This window comes from Schistocerca piceifrons, chromosome 3, assembly GCF_021461385.2.
Source record: "Schistocerca piceifrons isolate TAMUIC-IGC-003096 chromosome 3, iqSchPice1.1, whole genome shotgun sequence".
NCBI classification, from domain to species: Eukaryota; Metazoa; Arthropoda; class Insecta; order Orthoptera; family Acrididae; genus Schistocerca; species Schistocerca piceifrons.
In genome coordinates, this window is record NC_060140.1 from 214,274,301 (window position 1) to 214,296,177 (window position 21,877).

Here is a 21,877-nt window from a genome sequence, read left to right on the forward strand (position 1 = left end):
TCTACAGGCCACAAGTAGCCCATCGGGACCATCCGACCGCCGTATCATCCTCAGAGGAGGATGCGGATAGGATGTGCGTTTGGGTCAGCACACCGCTCTCCCGGTCGTAATGATGGTATTCTTGACCGAAGCCGCTACTATTCGGTCCTCAATTGGCATCACGAGGCTGAGTGCACCCCGAAAAATGGCAACAGCGCATGGCTGCTGGATGGTCACCCATCCAAGTGCCGACCACGCCCGACAGCGCTTAACTTCAGTGATCTCACGGGAACCGGTGTATCCACTGCGGCAAGGCCGTTGCCACTGTTTTATCATAAAGACAAGAAAACTTTAATCTTTTGCAACTGAAATTTATTCTTGTGTACAATACATGTTTGACCATCATGTTAGGCATCTTCAATGGTATGCATTTTGTGTCTTGCAATTGCAACCATTTGTTGTTCTATTTGTGCTAAATGCACACAATAGCTAGAGGTTTCTTCCAGTAAATATTTCTTTGCACATAACCTATACTGTAGTATACAGTACATACTTGCACTCCCTTTATAATAAAACTAATTCGGTTTATTTTATTTGGCGACTGTTTGCTTTCAAAATACTGACAATGACAAAATGTCGATATTGCAATCATGATAATTATTTTTAGCAGCCACATTCGGAAAGACTACTTTCAGTAATTACATTAAGGACGTGAAACTAGTGCTCCGCTAAGAACTTAATTATAGCTCGACATGATAGGACAATAGTTTGTCGCCTCTTGGACAAGACAGCGTTTGGTGCGCTCGGAGCTTGTCACCGGTAACTGGCCAGAGGAGGAGGGAATTCCCACGACTGCGTTGGCGGCGTGTCTGGAGAGAGGGCTGGGAAGGGAAGGACAGGGAGTAGAGTGGAGTGGAGCACGTGACTGGAAACACGCGCCTCATGGCAGACGTGCCGGCGCTCGGCGCGGACCAGGTGGTGTTCCGGGACGTGCGTGCGGCCCGCCGCGTCAACCACTCGCAGGCCGTGACCGCGAGAGCTCGTATCGGCGCTCCCTTTTCACACTTCATAATCCTCGGGACATTTACTGCGAAATCGGCTCGCTTCTCCTCCAGCCGATAGCGTCACGGTGGCGGCTAGGCGTCGCATTTGTCTTCACTCTGCGTCACAGGTGGAACCACAGTGTTCCGAAGAGGTGCTTAAGCTACTAGCTCACCAGTCTTAACTACTGCCGACACTATGCCACCACTCTTCTCTTGTTTCTTCTCTGCCCCGCGGCCCATACGTCAAAGAATACCACACGAGCCTCTACCAAACTTGTAAAATTTAGAGAGAAAACGTGAGCCTTACGCTCACATTTCGATAGGGAGAGCACTGTCAAAGGCAAAAACTCTAGTACGAAAGAAACGCCGAAATGTTCTATTTAAGGACTAATGCGGTACCTTGTTTGCAATATCGATATGTACAACGTCAAATTGTTTTCTATGGATAAGAAACTTTCATTTTCAGAAACTTGAAGTCAGCAAAGAAATCCAGGTGTAGAACACAGGGTTCAACTCTAAGCCAAATTCACGCAGAACTGGCGTGGCGCAGACGCCAGGCGGCGACGAGGCAGGGACGTGGTGCGGACGGGATGTAGGGATGATGGTTATCGCTGAAACAACCGGTTTCAGGTTATATCGATTTTTCCCCCGCGCCAGTTTAACCTGACTCTCAAAACCGCTCAAAATAACAGGTTTCTGAAATAACCAATTTTCGGATTTTTTATTCCTATTATTTCCGGTAATAAACATATAATTCAACAAAGATACAAAAATTCGACTCACTCACAAGGGAACCTCCCCATCGAACCCCCCTCAGATTTAGTTATAAGTTGGCACAGTGGATAGGCCTTGATAAACTGAACACAGATCAATTGAGAAAACAGGAAGAAGTTGTGTGGAACTATGAAAAAATAAGCAAAATATACCAACTGAGTAGTCCATGGGCCACATAAGCAACATAATGGAATATGTGAATTTAGGAGCGCCGTGGTCTCGTGGTAGCGTGAGCGGCTGCTGAACGAGAGGTCATTGGTTCAAGTCTTCCCTCGACTGAAAATTTTACTTTCTTTATTTTTGCATTGTTATTATCTGTCCGTTCGTTCATTGACATCTCTGTTCACTATAATAAGTTTAGTGTCTGTGTTTTGCGACCGCATCGCAAAACCGTGCGATTAGTAGACAAAAGGACGTGCCTCTCCAATGGGAACAGAAAACATTTGAGCGCAAGGTCATAGGTCAACCGATTCCTCCACAGGAAAACACATCTGATATATTCTATACGACACTGGTGACGCCATGTGCGTCACATGACAGGAATATGTTGTCGACCCACCTAACTTGTACACTTGGCGAATGGGTAAAAAGATTCTTCTACCTTGCCCGAATTAGGTTTTCTTGTGGATGTGATAATCACTCCCAAAAAAGTGTTGAAAACATAAGAGTTTGTCACATAAACTGAAAATAAAAATTAAAATTTTTACTCGATGGAAGATTTGAACCAAGGGCCTTTCGTTCCGCAGCTGCTCACATTACCACGAGACCACGGCGCTCTTGCGTTCCAATCGTCCTTAATGTTGCATATCTTCCTTTAAACTACTCAGTTTGTATATTTTGCTTATTTTTTCACAGTTCCACACAACTTCTTCCTGTTTTCTCAATTGATCTGTGTACAGTTTTCAAGGCCTATCCACTGTGCCAACTTATAACTAAATCTGAGGGGGGTGCGATGGGGAGGTTCCCTTGTCAGTTCCAAGATACAGAGAATCAAAATATTAAATTAAATAGGTTAATAAAATGAAATGTGATCCGTTCGCCGTTCGCTGCTTTTATCAAAAAAGTGATAAGTGGTTGAATACTACAAAAAAAAAAAACCAGCATTCCTCTACTGATGCTTAGTTTTGGAAACTGTTCAAAAATCGTGTTGTAATCGGGGATCGTGCCACTATTTGGGCATTAAGAATAGTCAATGCTAGAGGGTGAAAGTTGAGGCGGAAGGAGCCTGTTTTCCAATTTAATTTGTCCGTTTCCAAGGACTAGAAGCACGTCAAAGCATATTATGCTGACACAGGCAGCAGATAGCTTTATTTTTATTGTGTACTACGATTGGATTGTTAACTTCTTAATTTATTATTGTTGCCATAACTTCTTCCTTCTTCTTATTTTTTAACAGAAATCTTTCACAGCTAATGAACCATCGCACTTCCTTGTTATGTCATTTCATAAAAAATATTTGCAGACTAGGGTTGACGCCATTCTGCAATACAACAGACACCTGGCTACGACAGCGATAAATTACCGTATAGTCGAGGCGCGGGCAAGTCCTGCACACTGCACGTACGTGCGTACCTTAAGCCACGACACGCGACAACAGAAACATTGTCTCAGTGATGTTGTACCAATTCTTATGTCAAGTGTTTGTCTCTCGTTCCTGTCGGCATTGTTATTGAATGAGCACTGATCGCTTTTCCCATTTTCAATAATAACGCAATATTTCAAACCAACTCAAATTTTACGAATAAAAATAACTCCTTTTCTAAAAAAAGTTTATTTTTGCTGCTCTGGCTAGCTGACACTTCAGTTTTTTAACTCGGTTATTAGCAAAAAATAAAAAGTACCAGTTATAACAGAGGCTAAACAAATACCCAAAAACACCGGTTATTCAGAACTATCGGTATCGGTTTTAACAGGTCGATTTTTCCCATCCCTAGCGGGATACGTGCAATGCACACTGAAGTGGTGGTGTCAGAGAGACGCAGAATTGTCGTGCAACGGATGGGTCAGAAAATGTCGTCTTCATCAGACGAAGATAGTGATGCACTAGATCTATTGAAATTCGTAAATGTTGAGCAGCGAGGAAGATAACTGCGTACATCTATTACGAAGAATAATGGTACATTCGACGTAACAAAAGAAAGAAACACGTATCGCGACCGTTTCCAGAATTTTTACTGAAATGTCTCTGAAGTGTTTCTGTATTACGATAGGCAAAGTGAAGGACAGCATTCGGAAGAAAGCAACGAAAATGCAATATTTTAATAATAATTCCAATTTTCCATACCATTTTCATTTGAACGTAAGCCTAAATATTGCAGATTTTGCTAACGGTATTCAAAATATTAGGACGATTTTCCAAAATCTGAACATCCTGTACACCAGGAATTCCTCGTTACAGGGCGTAGTTTCCTGACATTTGCCCTTTTAGAGAGGTATAAAATATCCCTTGACCTAGAAAACTGGATTCCAGGCACTGTCAACGCCAAGTGCAATGGATTCCTCCTCTGCAAGATGGAACCAGAGAATTTCAGGATAGCACTAGGGCAAGTGTTCCACAGGGGCTCATTCAGACTAACTGACAACGTCTGGCTAAACATTTCACCTGACGACTCTGCTACACTAAGGGGAAGAAGTAGTCATAACATCCAGATCCAGCAACTGTGGAATTGCCAAAGCGTTATAAAGAAACAGAGGTGTACTGGGAAAAGAAATCTGCCGTTAGATAACATTTTAGTTTTCTCTATTTTGCATGATAAACTTCAGCCAATAAAAAACGCCCAGAATAAAAACCTTATTTGTCATGTGGCATGATATCCCAGTTGAAAAACAGAATTTATATAAGCAAGTACTAAGTTTGCACCTCTGTCTGGTACAACCCATCGATCGAAGATAGAAAATGTAAAGTTGACTATTCACTTTTAGTTCAATTGCGACAGGAATGTTGTTAAATTTGCCCGTATATTCTACTGCAACTAGTGAAGATTTGTATTGAAATAAACATGATGGCCGGCCGTTGTGGCCGAGCGGTTCAAGACGCTTTAGTCTGGAACAGCGCGACCGCTACGTTCGCAGTTTCGAATGCTGTCTCGCGCATGGATGTGTGTGATGTCATTAGGTTAGTTAGGTTTAAGTAGTTCTAAGTTCTAGGGGACTGATGACCTCAGATGTTAAGTCCCATAGTGCTCAGAGCCATTTGAACCAATAAACATGATGCATTTTGACCTGTATTGTACTTTCCCAACCCCAAAATAAGCCTTCTATTTCTACAATAAGTTACACACAAAAATCAGAGTGTTTCAGCAGCACAACGCTGTACTTGCACAGATTCAAAGTTATTCGTCCAGAAAAATAAAAAAATTGCTATTTTTCCAGAGATACCATAAGTAATTCTGTGATAACTGTTACAAAAATATGCAAAATAGCGCTTCACCTCATACACACCGCCAGCCGGTGTGGCCGTGCGGTTCTAGGCGCGTCAATCTGAAACCGCGTGACTGCTACGGTCGCAGGTTCGAATCCTGCCGGGCATGGATGTGTGTGATGTCCTTAGGTTAGTTAGGTTTAAGTAGTTCTAAGTTCTAGGGGACTGATGACCTCAGATGTTAAGTCCCATAGTGCTCAGAGCCATTTGAACCATTTTTTTCATACACACCGCCTGCGTTAAGAAAGTCCAAATCGGTAAGCATAAAACATCCAGAACATAGGTTACTAAAGTAATATCAATAGGAAGATGCCGTTCCACAATCATTGCTCAGTGGAACACACGCCATTTGCAATTCAAGAAAAAGAGGCCTTCTAAAAGCTGGATACTACTGGATAGTGTGAGTGCTGTAATGTTTTCGACTTCAGTCTCTGTTGATACAGAATGAAAACCCTGCTATCGTCACAGCTTGTGAAAAGCAACAGTATGCATAAATCACCATAAATTACGCAATAAAGCAAAAAGCGCTGAAAAAGATCGTAATTTGCAGCCCGCCCAGGACGGAGAAAACATGTTAAGACTTGTTACTAAATACATATCTAAATGTCTTAAGTGTGCGCTTCATTGTTTCATTAACAGTGTGTTTTTTTCTGTCTTTTTTTCTATTTTTCCCTCGGTTAGTGATAGACCAAACATTTGTCTTAAACTTATGCGTTTATTCAGTTTCCTTTCCTGATAAGTTCTAACATATACTATTTTTGTATAGACCTGAGTAGCATGCACATTTAGAACAGAACATGCTTACATGTCATATCTTGAAACCATACTAGACACGTAACAACAAACAGTACGGGCGCTAATGCTCCAAATATTGTGCACCTTAAAAACTCAATAAAGTAAATAAATAAAACCACCAAACGTTGTTAACAACCAAGACCGCTGATATTGTAGCCATATTGGAAGTGATGCCAGTAAAGGAAATTCGCGTTTGAAGAGTCACACGTAAGGAACCTGCTTTTCACGGTTTGATCGTTGCCCAATGAAATTTTTTCGAAGCACCATGTGTCACAAATAGAAATAATAGGTTATTCTCTGCCATTCAGGCTGCGGTAAAAGATTGGAACTTGTCATTTTCAACATAGCAATGCTCTCATCCACAAAGCGAACGCACTGGTGAAAAGTTTTGAGAAAATGATTATTAAAGAAATCGAATGGCTGGCCCACAACCTTATCTCAGACTGATTGAGCATATCGGGGACAAGTTACAGCAGCGCAGAAGAGCCAGATAGTCGCAAAAAAGCTACAGACTTGATCGGCACGTTCCAGAAGATACGGGAGACAAGTGCAACACATGTGAATCACAATTAACAAGTAAGTGCAGAGTCTTCTGAGTGGGTAGAAACTGTGACTGCACCTAAGAATGACCCTGCCACACACTAAAACCAAATAACAATAACCGTAGAACAAGCAGCCATTAGACGCATTATGGAGAGAGTAGTAATTATTTCTGTATTGCAATTATATTTCATTTCAGTTGACTAATCCTTTGTTGTATGCGCAAATGACGTATTACAATTTTAACTTGGCTGTCGACATGATGTTACACGCATAGAGGAAAAAATCTTGAGAAATGCTACAGCCAGCCATTTCAAATATTTGTTTTTATTGCATGTACGTATTTGATGTTATAATTTCCTACATGCGATTGTTGGTCTCAATAATTATTGGAAAAGGAATATATTGGCAATTTAAATAATGGGTGCATAATAAAAACCGATTTGGTTGCAGTAAATTTGTTTTAGGATAGGTTCCGCCTTGAACAGACATAACTTTTTCTTCTTTTCCTCCAAGGCATGTTTCGCTGAACTTACAGCGTTGTTAGGAGTTTCTTTATTTTCTTTCATTTAAATAACTGGAAAATAGCTTTTTACTATCTGTACATATGAAAATTTCAGTTTTTAGGTAAAGTATTAACAAACTTTGGAAACACATCTTTTTATATGCCTTATTAACAGATGCTGTAGTTTTTGTGGCTGCTGTGATTAAATTATTTTATTCTCTGTGAAAGATTGCTTATCTATTAGTCAACTACTCATTGTGGGAAAGCTGAAGTCAAAATATTGCTGGGCAGGAAGTGCAGATAGGAAAGCAGGCTTGCATCACCTGGAGACAGCAACTTTAAGTTTCCACCTGTGTGGCAGGATGCATAAGCCTAGGAACAACTCAATCGTCTCAATGTAGAATTACGGCCTGGAGTTAATCTCGCTTCTTCGGTCTACGATACAGCGCTAGCATTAGAACCACAAGCTGCTCTAGTCCCTTATCCCATCATACTCTCGAAGATATATAAGCAAACAGATCAATAAATTGCTCGTAACCGACTACTTTAGCAGGTGATACGAGCTTATGCACGATTTCCATGTAGCGCATGTGGACAGTGTAAGCTCTCTTACATTTCCTACGCTGTATCTGTTCATAATAAAATCATATAATAAAAGAATTTATTACACTCGGGCAACAACTGGAACATCTCGTATGCTCTCCGCCTTCCATCGTAGCTAGGAATTACGTTCGTAAATTTTTAAGTAAATTGTCAATGCAATAATTCAATGATTAACTTCAATCTGAAATAACATTAAGTCATAAACCTCCTTACTTTTTTGTGTCTTCCCTTCCACAGTGGAAGACGGTAAGTATTAATTTGCCGTCTTTGGAGAGAGCATGTAATGAGCATTCTGTTCCGCCATTAGAGAAAAGCACACATAAATAGTCGATAGTTGCAATTCTAGTAATAAACAGAAATAAGTGCAACTGACAGATATGAATTAAGACTTATCACGTCTATGATACATTTTTGGTCGATCCTTCGAGAAAAAATAAAAACCAAAAAGTATACTGAATATTTCATAAATCATTACTATTAGTATTATCATCACCACTACTAGACGCGATTGGACCCTTTCCGATCACGCAAAGCTACTACGTTTCAGTTTTCGGAGATTCCGCGCAGCTGTCATTTTTTTTACATGGATTCTTTTTCTTCCTTCAGTCCACTTTGTTCCTGGTCTGGTGGTGACTTCAGTCTCTAGCAGTACTTCCCATTTCCTAATATTTTGTCTGTGTAGGTTTCTGTTGAAATATTCCGATGGACTTACATAAGCCTCTCCCACTTAAAGTTATGTTCCTAGATCCTGTGTCAACTCCGCAGTCCAATTTACTTTTTATGAAAGCTGCTCCATATTTTATGGCCTTTGCTGGGGCGCACGGTTCGAAATTTACAACTGCATGTGTGGATATTACACAACATGTTTAATATGTTGAAAGAGTGAAATCAATAACTGTGTCAGCCGTCATGTTGTTAGTTTTCAAAATGATGGTAGAGCACTGCGACAATAGACCACATGAAAGATTTTCTGAAACGAAATTTTTAAAATAAGGAGCGCTTACGAAATCACTTCAGGTAAGATATGTAACTATCGCAAAGAAAGGGTCGGCAGTTACTATGAGTCATGTCTCGCCTTTTCTTGTCGAGCACGAACACTAAAAACGGCTACTTGACCGATTTGGATAACAACAGAACAAGGAAAGATGTGCGTACATAAATGTCATTATCGGTGTGACAGCTTAAGTGTGTCACTAGGAACTGATAACAAATGATATATCAAACACATGCTTATAACGGAACGCATCTCTTCCTCTTAAGTGGCGAAAGGTCGAGCTACGCTACACTGAAATTGATATTTTGTGCTAATTAAAGTTATTTTACGCCAGAAATTTGTAATAAACCTTAACATAGGCAGTCAAACTAGATATCTTTCATTTTTTCGGTGTTTCAGCTTTTTAATGTAATGTCATAATTTGACGTCATTCTACGAACGCCGCAATGCGTTCATTACCTATTACACAAAGGCACGAAGAGTCCATACACGGTCATTCGGTTATCTAAGCTCAGTAGCTAAGTGAACAAGAGTTGTCATTAAAATAACCTAGACATCAAATGTCGTTCTGCTTTCTAGTATCTGTAATTGCTACACGCCGATGTAAAAGTGCTTAAAGCCGTCTTCACATGAGATGAGGCAGGTAACGTTGAAGTGGACACGGACAGGACATCCGACCTTACGAGAGAGAGCGCCATCGGCACACGGGACGAGTTGGTTAACGTGATTTGCGCTCTCAGCGCTCTCCACCGGCCGTTGTCGGCTTTGTTTGGCTCGCAAACCACACAGCTTCTTTATGAAAATGGACGCCTTTAAAACAGCTGCGTTAACGCCATTAGCGATTGCTGAAGAAGAGCACAGAAAATCGCGAAGAAGAGTCTTGACTCTTCAAAGGCCTGAACAGCGAATTCCTGGTAGAAGAACACTACATAGTCTTGTACAATGCTCTGAGATACATACTAGCAGAGGTTATACGTTAACTCAACTGAATTTTCTTCCCACTGTCGGTTTTAAATGAAATGTACTTGAGGTATAGTGCCTAATGCCGGTTTGTGCCTGTATAATATCTGTATTGACTGACAGCACTCTGAAATAACATACTTCATCACATAGATTTAAAACTCAGATTCGTAATTTCATTCGAATGTTAGAGGAGATTTTTTTCGAAGCTGCTCACCATCACTGAGAAAGATGTTCATTACTGGTAAACGATACAAACATGAGCCAGCCTACAAAACAAGAGACAGGTATATACTCGTATATTTTACAGAAAGTTTCGTAACAGCCACTGGAGAAACATTCCGGTCTTTGGCCTCTGCAACACAAATTGCAGCAAATACATTATTTATGATAAGTAAGATCGACTTTTGAGATACTACTTCTATTGAATGAATAAGTAAGATACACAATATTTTAGGAAACGAAAGATGAAAAACAATTTTTGGAAGGAGATGTCGTATAATGATGATAAATACCTTAATAGTTCTTCGATACATTTTGAAATACAGTTCGCTGTTGTTAAAGTCTTTAGTCTGAAGGCCGCTTTCTTGCAGCTCTCCACGTTAGTCTATTCTGAGTAACTACTGCAGCCTACTTATTCTATTCAAGCCTTGGCGTAACTATACAATTGTTATACCTCACACTTCCCTCCACTACAAAGACAATGATTCCTTGATGCCTCAGGATGTGTCCTATCAACTTATCACTTTTTAGTAAGCTGTGCCATCAATTTCTTTTCTCTCCAATTCGATTCAGTGCTTTCTCCATTAGTTATCCAATTTACATCTAATTTTCGGCATTCGTCTGTAGCAAGCTTCTTCTCTGTTTTTACGTATACTGTTCGTCGTTAATGTTTGAATTTTGTACCAGATTACACTTCAGACTAATACTCTCATGAAAGGACTTCGTGACACTCGAATTTCCACTAGATGTTTAAATACAATGTTGTGCAGAACTTAAGAATGAAAGTAACTTTCGCGTGCTGTATCACTGTCAAGTAACACAGCTCCATGATGCTTGGACCATATATCGAAATAAATACTACAGTAGAGTACGGAAGGTAACTGAAAGAAATCTCCATGAAACTTGGATCATATATTGAAAGAAATGCTACAGTAGAGTACGGAAGGTAACAAACAAAAACGCAATCAGACGAACATAAAAGACACTTTTATTTAAATTCTATAATTACACTAACGTCACCGCGATTCAGGATGGTCCCCTGGACATTACAAAAGGAGGGTCCTCGTTCTTAATAGCGCGTGTGTGATCAGCACGACGGCAGTGCATGTTCTACAACATTCTCGCATATTCGACACAAGGTTGGTACGGAGTTTCTTGTAGCAGGGCCTTCCGTTCCTCTGATATCAACAACTGATGGATGATCGTTGCTGCATGTGACCGTGCTGCAATACGACCCTTCAACGCATCTCACACGTGTTCGATAAGATTTAAGTCGGGGTAAGGGCTCTAGTTCACTCTTCCATCCGCGCAGTTTGATGCGGTCGCGCGTTGTCACCCACAACAACGACGTCAGTGTCAAATGCACTCCTGAAACTTTGGAAAGAAGTACAGTGCCACAATAATGTTGACCGATGGCTGTACCGTGGTTAACGAATTGGACATCAGTATGCCCATACAACATTATACGTTCCCACACCATAATACCTGGACCACCAAAACGATAGTGTTCGGCAATGCTGGACGTACTCTCGTATGGCGAAAGGTGGGAACACTTACTGCACCCAGGAACGTTGTACGCCAGCACTGTCCAACATGGTTTTTGATAGTCCAAGTGTTATGTCGTGGGGACGTACAATGTTGCATGGGCATACTGATCTCCAACTCGTTAACCACGGTACAACCATCGGTCAACGTTACTGCGGCACTGTACTTCTTTCCAAAGTGCGTCTTTTCAGGAGTCCTGGCTTCATTTTTATAGAAGACAATGAGCGACCGCATCGATCAACGCAAGTGGGGGCGGCGATATTCAGCGAATGGACTGAACTGCCTGTTCACCCGAGTTAAACCCATCGAACGATTGCAGGATGCGATGAGGAAACAAACTGCAGCACGTCCATACGCACCAGTGACTCTAAAGCAGCAGTCAACCGAGCTGGCGAACTAGTAGATGGCCCTATCACAATATCTACTTACCAACCTTGTGACAAGCGTGGAAGCACATTGCGCAGCATACACTGCCGTCCTTGGTGATCTAGCACCTTGCTAAGATCCATGTACCAACTTTTGTAATGCCCAGGGGACCATCATCAATCGCAGTGTAATTACTGTCTTTGAATAAAAGTGTCATTTGTGTTTGTCAGATTGCGTTTTTCTTTCAGTTAACTTCCGTCTGTTCGTCTCACTGCGTATTTCTTTCAGTTACTTCTCTAATATGCTGTAGCAGTTCTATGTATGGTCTAAGATTCATGGAGATATGTTACTTGGCAGTCATACACTACGCAAAAGATACCTTCGTCCTTGAGTATTTATCTTTTCATATACAGGGTGGTCCATTGATCGTGACAGGGCCAAATATCTCCCGAAATAAGCGTCAAACGAAAAAACTACAAAGAGCGAAACTTGTCTAGCTTGAAGGGGGAAACCAGATGGCGCTATGGTTGGCCCGCTTAGATGGCGCTTCCATAGGTCAAACGAATATCGACAGCGTTTGTTTTTTTAAACAAGAACCCACATTTTTATTACATATTGGTGTAGTACGTAAGGAAATATGAATGTTTTAGTTGGACCACTCTTTTCGCTTTGTGATAGATGGCGCTGTAATAGTCACAAACATATGGCTCACAATTTTAGACGAACAGTTGCTAACAGGTAGGTTTTTTAAATTAAAATGCAGAACGTAGGTACATTTGAACATTTTATTTCGGTTGTCCCAATGTGATACATGTATTTTTGTGAACTTATCATTTCTGAGAACGCATGCTGTTATAGCGTGCTTACCTGTAAATACCACATTATTGCAATAAATACTCAAAATGATGTCCGTCAACCTCAATGCATTCGGCAATACGTGTAACGACATTCCTCTCAACAGCGAGTAGTTCGCCTTCCGTAATGTTCGCACATGCATTGACAATGCGCTGACGCATGTTGTCAGGCGTTGTCGGTGGATCACGATAGCAAATATCCTTCAACTTTCCCGACAGAATGAAAGCCGGGGAAGTCAGATCCGGTGAACGTGCGGGCCATGGTATGGTGCTTCGACGACCAATCCACCTGTCATGAAATATGCTACTCAATACCGCTTCAACCGCACGCGATCTATGTGCCGGACATCCATCATGTTGGAAGTACATCGCCATTCTGTCATGCAGTGAAACATCTTGTAGTAACATCGGTAGAACATTACGTAGGAAATCATCATACATTGCACCATTTAGATTGCCATCGATAAAATGGGGGCCAATTATCCTTCCTCCCATAATGCCGCACCATACATTAACCCGCCAAGGTCGCTGATGATCCACTTGTCGCAGCCATCATGGATATTCCGTTGCCCAATAGTGCATATTATGTTGGTTTACGTTACCGCTGTTGGTGAATGACGCTTCGTCGCTAAATAGAACGCGTGCAAAAAATCTGTCATCGTCCAGTAATTTCTCTTGTGCCCAGTGGCAGAATTGTACACGACGTTCAAAGCCGTCGCCATGCATTTCCTGGTGCATAGAAATATGGTACGGGTGCAATCGATGTTGATGTAGCATTCTCAACACCGGCGTTTTTGAGATTCCCGATTCTCGCGCAATTTGTCTGCTACTGATGTGCGGATTAGCCGCGACAGCAGCTAAAACACCTACTTGGGCATCATCATTTGTTGCATGTCGTGGTTGACGTTACACGTGTGGCTGAACACTTCCTATTTCCTTAAATAACGTAACTATCAGGCGAACGGTCCGGACACTAGGATGATGTCGTCCAGGATACTGAGTAGCATACATAGCACACGCCCGTTGGGCATTTTGTTCACAATAGCCATTACATCAACACGATATCGACCTTTTCCGCAATTGGTAAACGGTCCATTTTAACACGGGTAATGTATCACGAAGCAAATATCGTCCGCACTGGCGGAATGTTACGTGATACCACGTACTTATACGTTTGTGACTATTACAGCGCCATCTATCACAAAGCGAAAAAAGTGGTCCAACTAAAACATTCATATTTCTTAACGTACTACACGAATATGTAATAAAAAAAATAGGGGTTCCTATTAAAGAAAAAAAAAAAGACGCAGTTGACCTATGGCAGCGACATATAGCGGGTCAACCATAGCGCCATCTGGTTTCCCCCTTCAAGCTAGACGAGTTTCGCTCTTTGTAGTTTTTTCGTTTGATGCTTATTTCGCGAGATATTTGGCCCTGTCACTATCAATGGACCACCCTGTATACTTTTCCTGATAGTCCCTGTCTACATTTTTATATGCTCCCTATTTCGCCTATCATGTTATTTTGCTGCCCAAACAGCAGAACTACTAGTGGTACTGTCTCTCCTAAGTCAATTGTTATATTTATTAATGCCAGTGGAAACGTATTTGTCTGTAATTTCTATCGCTGTAATAGCTTTCTAGTCAATGCACTGGAAGAAAGATTCAAGACCGAGAGGAGAAGGAAGACCTACCTGCAATACTCTAGACAAATCAGAGATGATGTAGATGCAGACCCGTTAGTGAAATGAAGTGGGTCACGGGGAGGAAAGGCGAGTAGAGAAGAAGACTGCTGGCAACCAAGCTTCGCATTGAGAATTAATAAGAGTAATTTCTGGTCGAAACTTTTAGAGATACTGGGGTTGTGCTTCCTGTTTCGCTGTTTGGCGACAACAGTATGGTCACCACGGAGACTTATTATCATTCGTAAGAAATGACCGAAGAACTATGTACGCTGCGTTGTGATATGGAAGCGCACAGTAAGCAATTGTCTTGGAAACTATCAAACACATGAGTAACAACTGCCCGGGTGGGGCAGATGACGCCTTCCAGGTAAAGTTCGTGGGTCAGGATTGCGTCATGCTGTCCTGTCAGGCATTCTTTCACGGTTAATCATGGGTAGAAGGTTGGTTAGAGGGGGTACCAACACTAGAAGTAAAATGAGCGTTTCCCAAAATGCGCGGGTCCCACGACTACAACCCTACGAGGATGCGGATGTATTTGTGAACACGGCAGCAAAGATTATTTTGTGTTAAAACATGGTCATTTTCGCTTACGGTTGTGAAAATCTATTTTATTTATTGCGATTAAAGTTGCAAGTATTTCTCATTTTCAGGTAGAAATCTGAACTGCCCTGTTTTGTTTGCAGGAAGGAAGAATGCTTATACGATTACCGAAAGCTGCCAAAAAGCGATATGAAGGCAGTGTGATTCTATGCACGCTGGATTTTGCTGAATTGAATGTCTGTTATTCAGTTACAGATTGTTGAGCGTGACCAATACCAAACATAAAACCTTTAAAACCCTTTACTATTACCATGGACTTTAAGAAAGCTTTATGTTATTACTATGGTCAATTTCGGCTATTATTCACATTTTCCTATAGCTTTAAGCAATATTGGAGCAGATGACACGCTACTTGTACTAAAACTAGCTATCTCAAGACGAATATAATGGCTCCAAACCAGCCATGGCAGTCAAACAAAAGGTTTTAAAAATGTCTGTCACAAGCTGCGGTGTGAAGGATGGACTAGGGCTTTCTATCCATTGGAATCTTCGCCAACGGTCAGAGTTTTAACGTGCCGAACAGGTGAAGGTGAAACTGACGGATTAAAACTGTGTGCCGGACCGAGACTCACATCTGAAACATTTGCTTTTAGGGGGCAAATGCTCTACCAACTGAGTTATCGCGGCACTCCTGGAGCTTTTGCATTGACAGCATGTGTGACTGTTGTGATATTCAGACGAGCCTCACTGTAAAGAGTGCCCTAACAGAAGTTTCCCTGGTCGTGTCAGGAACCTACATGATGCATCGGAAGAAGCGCTTCTCTGAATTCAGTCTTACGAAATCGTGTGTAGTCTGGGCTGTTGAATGTTTGGACATAGTGTAAACGATAACTGTTTACAACGTCACATAGTGGTGTAGGCGAGCAATTTGATACAGCAGACTTGCTGTCTATGAAGCCAGGAAACAATCTCAAATTGGCCAACAAAAGCTACTTAAGCAACGCTGTCTGCGCGACGCAAGAGACTTTCAATATCCTCTCGCTCTCTTACGCTACCGGCGTAGTGGCAGTTTCTTTGCATTATTAATTTAGACTCTCCCCCGGGGTAACAAAACTAAAAGACTTTTGTACATATTATGGAAAAACTAATTTACAATTCGATTTAAACTTATCCCTTGCAAGCACAGTAGTTTCGTAGTAAGAAGGCCAAACAAAATGATTTAGTCGTTAATTTTATGCTGTTAAAATATACAATATTTTGAGGTAAAATTTACACAAACGTCAATTTTACATTTTACAAGTGCAAGAAGACGGGTTTTTAATATTTAGGGACGATTTTGGTCAAAAATCTCACGCAGTGTGCACGAGCTGTAGCTTAGGTGTCTTTTGTAGACCATTTTGAGGCAGTTTCCTGCTTTCATTGACCTCAAGTGTCCCATATCAATTCGTTCGTCTCGAGTTCACCTACACCATTGTGGTACGTTGTAATCATTTATAGTTTACAACTTGTGTAGTGTAAACAGTTGCACTTGTGTATTTTTGGTTAACTATGTATGACGATGTTGTTCTTCAATTGATGCATACGATGGTGATAAAATAACCTGCGACGGTTCCGGGTTCGAACGCCGGTCCGACACACAGTTATACCTGCTACGAAGTTTCGGAATGGCGCACACCCTGCAGCAGAATAACAATTCACTCTGGAAACAATACCCTAGGCTGTGGCTAAGCCATATCTCTGCAATATCCCTTCTTCAAGGAGTGATAGTTCTGCAAGGCAGGCAGGGTAAGCTCTGTAAGTCCGGCAGACTGGAGGGAGGTACTGACAGAAGTAAAGGGCGGTCGTGAGTCGTACCTGGATAGCCCAGAGCATTTGCCCGTGAGAGGCACGTGTTCGAGTGTCGGTCCGGAACACAGTTTTAATCTGCCACGAAGTTTCAAATCAGCACACACTCCGCTGCAGAGTGAAAAATCATTCCAAGTTACAGTGATTAACGGAAGTTTAACATATGCAGATACGATTGCGGATACGAGACTTGTGGCTGCAGTGCGGATAGCACTTGTTTCATCCGCGCAGACCTCTATCAACGACTGACGCAACGATGATGCTTGTGGCGAGGGAAGAGTCCTCCGCTGAACTGGTCCTTCGCTGAACTGGCACGCCCCTGAAGATAGAATGCTCGCGACGGCACAGTCCCTGCCCGCTGTCCACGACAGACGCCCCCGAGTGCTTAGCTGCCTAAGTGGTGGCGAAGGGCGGCAGAACCAGTTCGTGCCGGCTGCAGCCCCCGCCAGCTTGTTACGCCTGCAGAAATACGACGCCCGTGGCGCTGCTTCGTGGGCGTCGTCTCCGCGGGACACGTCCTGTGGCGTCGCGCCTCGCTTCTGCGTCCGAGTGTCGAAATGCGACGCCGCGCCGGGTCGCACTGCGCTGCGTACGCTCTAACCTGCAGTGACGGCTGTCACGCATCGGACGAGAAGATAAGTGTGTACGAGGGGTAGTCGGAAAGTTGTAAGTATCAAAATCAAGTGAAATCACGACCCTTGGTGATGGTCTTAGTCCATCTCTACAAATTCACTCCTAATTGCGACAAATTTTTTCCCAACGATCGACGGCCTGGTGGTTACTTTTGTTGTCTAAGTCTGCATTTTGGGTTTGCAGGAAACACTTCACCTAGAAAATCACCTCATCGTGATTTTGGAAATACCTGCTACGCAATGACGTCTTCACTCAAGAAGAGCGTAAGAGGACACTGCATGAAATGTCAGGAAGATACGAGAAGAAGAGGCAAAATACGACTACTCAAAGAAGCACCATATGTGACTGTTCTATGCAGGATGTCTGGCGTGGTGGAGCAAAAGCACACCTCTCCCCCCTGCCACCCCGCCCCCTCCCCGCCCCGTCCCGTCCCCCAGTCGACAGCTTCCCGCTACCTTATCACAACATTTCGGTAATGAAATGAAATGATCGTATGGCATTTATTGGCCGGAATATCCCCTTTCGGGGTTCGACCGCCATACTGCAAGTCATTTTAGTTGACGACACTGAGGCAACTTGCGTGTCAATGATGATGAAAGATACACATCACCCATTCCCCTGCTGGGAATCGAACCAGGGCCCCCTTGCGTGGTAGGCAGTAACGCTACTACTGACCTACGGAGGCGGACATTTCACTTTTATGCCCTTGTGGTGGTTTGGCCAGGGGAACATTGGGAAGCAGCCAACGAAGGGCAGGGCAGAGAAGGTTTTTTTCTAACTCAAAGGTGTAAATACAAAATCGCAAATTGAAGTACGGGGCAGCACAGGACTTCCGCCTTCACCGCGAAGAGTCCGGGAGACAGTTACTTCGCGAGCGCCACACATGCTCCCGAGAGGTGGTGTCTCAGATTGACGATAATGAAGGTGAAGGTCTTGAAAACACAGTTACGAAGAAATTACGCCTCCAACTGACGGTTCTGCAAAGTTCGACATTTCCTCATTGATGAGGAAATGTCAAATTCTCCGAGGTTGTGAAGAACAACAAAAGAAAATGAAGAAACATTATGTATTCTAGCTTATACAATATTCCATTGTGCAGCGTGAAGAAAGGGAAAAGGAAAGACTAGCTGAATGTAAAAAGACTGAAGACCCCAAATCTGACATTTCTTCGTGTTGTTGTACCAAGCAACTAAAAATATGCCAGCAAGAAGTCAACATTTCATCCGAGGTGCAATATTTAAAGTGATTTCGCAAACTGAGACATGTATCCTACCAATTCACAGTCCTCTAGCTCAAGAACTATATCGGACAATTGCTTCATATCCATCGTAATCGTCGGAAGTCAGCGGTACATCTTTGACACTTCTTCAGAACTCAGTGGACGTCCCCTCCAGTACAGCTGCCGAATCTTAAGCCCAGCTCATGAATAGTAACAACAATTTCCCTAATTAATTTTCCAAAGCAGAATATACGTAACTCTTGTTAATGTCTCTACTTTGTAAGAAACTTCAGTACAACTCATCTCAAGGACACAGCGAGTTTTTCTTCGCTGCCAACTCGTTTTGGGCGTTACTGCCTTCACAAAATATGGATTTTCAGACAAGCTCTTGAATCTCGTGGAACTGTCTCCGCTCTAAACGGAACTAGTTCAAATGGCTCTGAGCACTATGGGACTTAACTTCTGAGGTCATCAGTCTCCTATAACTTAGGACTACTTAAACGTAACTAACCTAAGGACATCACACACATCCATGCCCGAGGCAGGATTCGAACCTGCGACCGTAACGGTCGCGCAGTTCCAGACTGAAGCGCTTAGAACCGCTCGGCCACACCGGCCGGCCAAACGGAACTAGTCAGTGACCCGTTTATTACAAAACTCTTGATGTCAAAGCGAATTCGCCATGAGCATTTCTCCTGTTTAAGTAACAGCTTTTCCATTCTGACTTGTTCCGTATTATCTCTTTTGTTCCTGTATCCGCTTTTCCATTCTAACGTGTTCCCTATTGAAGAGTCAGCATGTCAGCATGTCCTTTTCCTCACAAGAATCAGACTCTGAACTAAGATCCAGCCCCAACTTCACACGGAAAGTCAGCGCATTGGGTCAACAAGGAAAGGCTGCTTAACAAGGCTAAACTGCCTCCAATATGCGCATACACTGTGTCGCAGAGTACTTCCTCCGTCGCGCTGCCCTGCCCTTCGTCGTCTGCATTTCAATGTGAGCCTGGCTTTTATCTCCGACGAGCATAATCTGTTAAAATGGCAGTCCCTCCCTCCCCCCTCCCCCAAAAAAGAATTTAGTATCACCTTCGCTGACGATAGTCAGATCTTCCTGTTTCTCGGTGGTGGTGGCGAATCCCATGTTTCCATTGCTTGCTTTGTCCCTTTGTCTCATGGTCATACATCTATAACCGGCAAACGTCCATCGCATCTGGACTGGCCTGAAACAGCTGCAACATTTCCGCTGCTGCCTTGGGCTGGTGGGGTTTTAGGAAGGGCGTGAGCAGTCGCGGAACCAGGTGTGAGGTGGCCTCTGTCATGTTCGAAATTTCGTGCAAGATATTGAAAACTGGTCCACAACTGGTTTTCACATTTTGAACCACTGTCCCGATTGTGGTACACACCGATTCCGTACACCAGGACCTCTACTTCTCTTACGATTCCCTGTTCTCCACCGAGAGATGATCTGTCGCTTCGTTCTACATCATTCAGATTTTTTGACACAGTGAAAGTGCCTGCGCCTTCAAACATCTGTGTCACGTGATTGAGCACTTTTGCATACACTTCCACCAACTCAGCATGGATAGTTGCAGAATTCTTCGCCTTTAAATGCAGAAAACGAGTTACTACACGATACTCTATCAATGGGTTGCAGCATTTTTTTATTTTTTTATTTCTCGTGGCTCCTCTAACGACGTATTACGGTACTGTGGCGCGGGGATTACGGTGTGTACCAGGGCTGCAGACACATACAAATAAGCAAAAAGCTAATTACGTAACTTTATTTTTTCGACTTGATAATTAAGATTGACATCTTTTCCGCCTCAAGTAATTTTTGACTCAAAGATATTTCTAATTCTCTTCACTCAAATAAACAGTATCTAGAAGCTCATGAAACGAAGACAATGCGTTTTCGCACCTTTTACGAACCAGCGGGACAGACCATCAATGGAAACGCAGGACTGCTTAGTGTCAAAATAATAGGTCTGTATGAAACGAATTCTGTGATGCAACTCTTTCGTACGTCTGGCAAGAAATTACGAGCCAAAATCCACTGAATAGGAGGATTTTTATGCTGTAGTTGCGTCTGAGTGGAAGCTTACTCCACTCTCCTGTGACCTTACATTAGTCACGACGTTTGATGATTTTAAATTGGTGGACTTGGAAAGCACACTCAACGTCATGACAAATTTTCGTGTATGCCAACCTCTGAAAAAACCACCACAATCCATAGGTGTGATGAAAGGGTAGCTGTTCATGAAGGGCGCTCTATTATCGGCAGAGGCTGGGATTAGCGGCTAATTTGTAGCAGCGACGAGAAGTAGCGCGTTTGACGCTAACTAAAGAGTGTATCCGGGCTTCTCGTCAACCCTGTAGTCTTTCATTTGAACACAGACCAGTAGCAGCTGCGACCGTTGACTCAGGGACTCGAGCTGCCGAGTAGTGTTTTTTCACACTACAGCTCTTTTACATTGAATGTGGCGACGTTGGCAACTACATGTTAATTTGGACGGTCTTTAACATAGTAAGGTTATAAGAGAAAAGTATTTGTTAAGGGTGACCCAGGGAACATCATTTGCATTTGCAAGTGTATACGTATATTCGGGTATTCGAAGGAAGGAAGAAAGATTGTTAAAGTACCGTCGTCCATGAGGTTATTTCAGAGGGGGCACAAATATTTTGTCCGATCACCTTATACTTCCTTCGTCTCGGAGAGAAGAGGGATGGAATGGGGAAGGTAAGAAAAAAAGGGGGGTTCATCTGTCAGGTGGTTCCTCTCATTTTGGGATTTGAGTGACCTGTCCCTCCTTTCTTCCACTTTTAATGTGACTGTCGCCAGTACTGGAATTTTACTTCATGAAGGTAACTTCATTCTAGCCATTTTATATTTTATAATTTTATAGAGAATGCGACATAGAATCTCGCTGATCTGAATGGGGCTTTGTGAAGGAAAGCCTGCTAGAGCCGGAATGGGGATGGTCTCATTCGAAGTACACTATGTGATCAAAAGTATCTGGACACCTGGCTGAAAATGACTTACAAGCTCATGGCGCCCTCCATCGGTAATGCTGGAATAAAATATGGTGTTGGCCCACCCTTAACCTCGATGACAGCTTCCAGTTTCGCAGGCACGCGTTCAGTCAAATGCTGGTAAGTTTCTTCGGGAATGGCAGCCCACTTTTCACGGAGTGTCCCACTGAGAGGTATCGATGTTGGTCGATGAGGCCTGGCACGAAGTCGACGTTCCAAATTATCCCAGAGGTGTATTAAAGGATTCAGGTCAGGAGTCTGTGCAGCCCAGTCCATTGCAGGGATGTTGTTGTTGTGTAACCACTCCACGACAGGCCGTGGGTTAT

General features: G+C 42.7%; 1 protein-coding gene and 1 pseudogene across 2 annotated transcripts in view; both read right to left on the reverse strand.

Annotated features, from left to right (window-relative positions):
* LOC124789885 (6-phosphofructo-2-kinase/fructose-2,6-bisphosphatase 2) overlaps nt 1–21,877 on the reverse strand; it is a 372,196-nt gene that overhangs the window by 300,752 nt on the left and 49,567 nt on the right. The gene's annotated exons all lie outside the window — the stretch shown is intronic.
* LOC124790937 lies at nt 186–302 on the reverse strand (annotated as a pseudogene).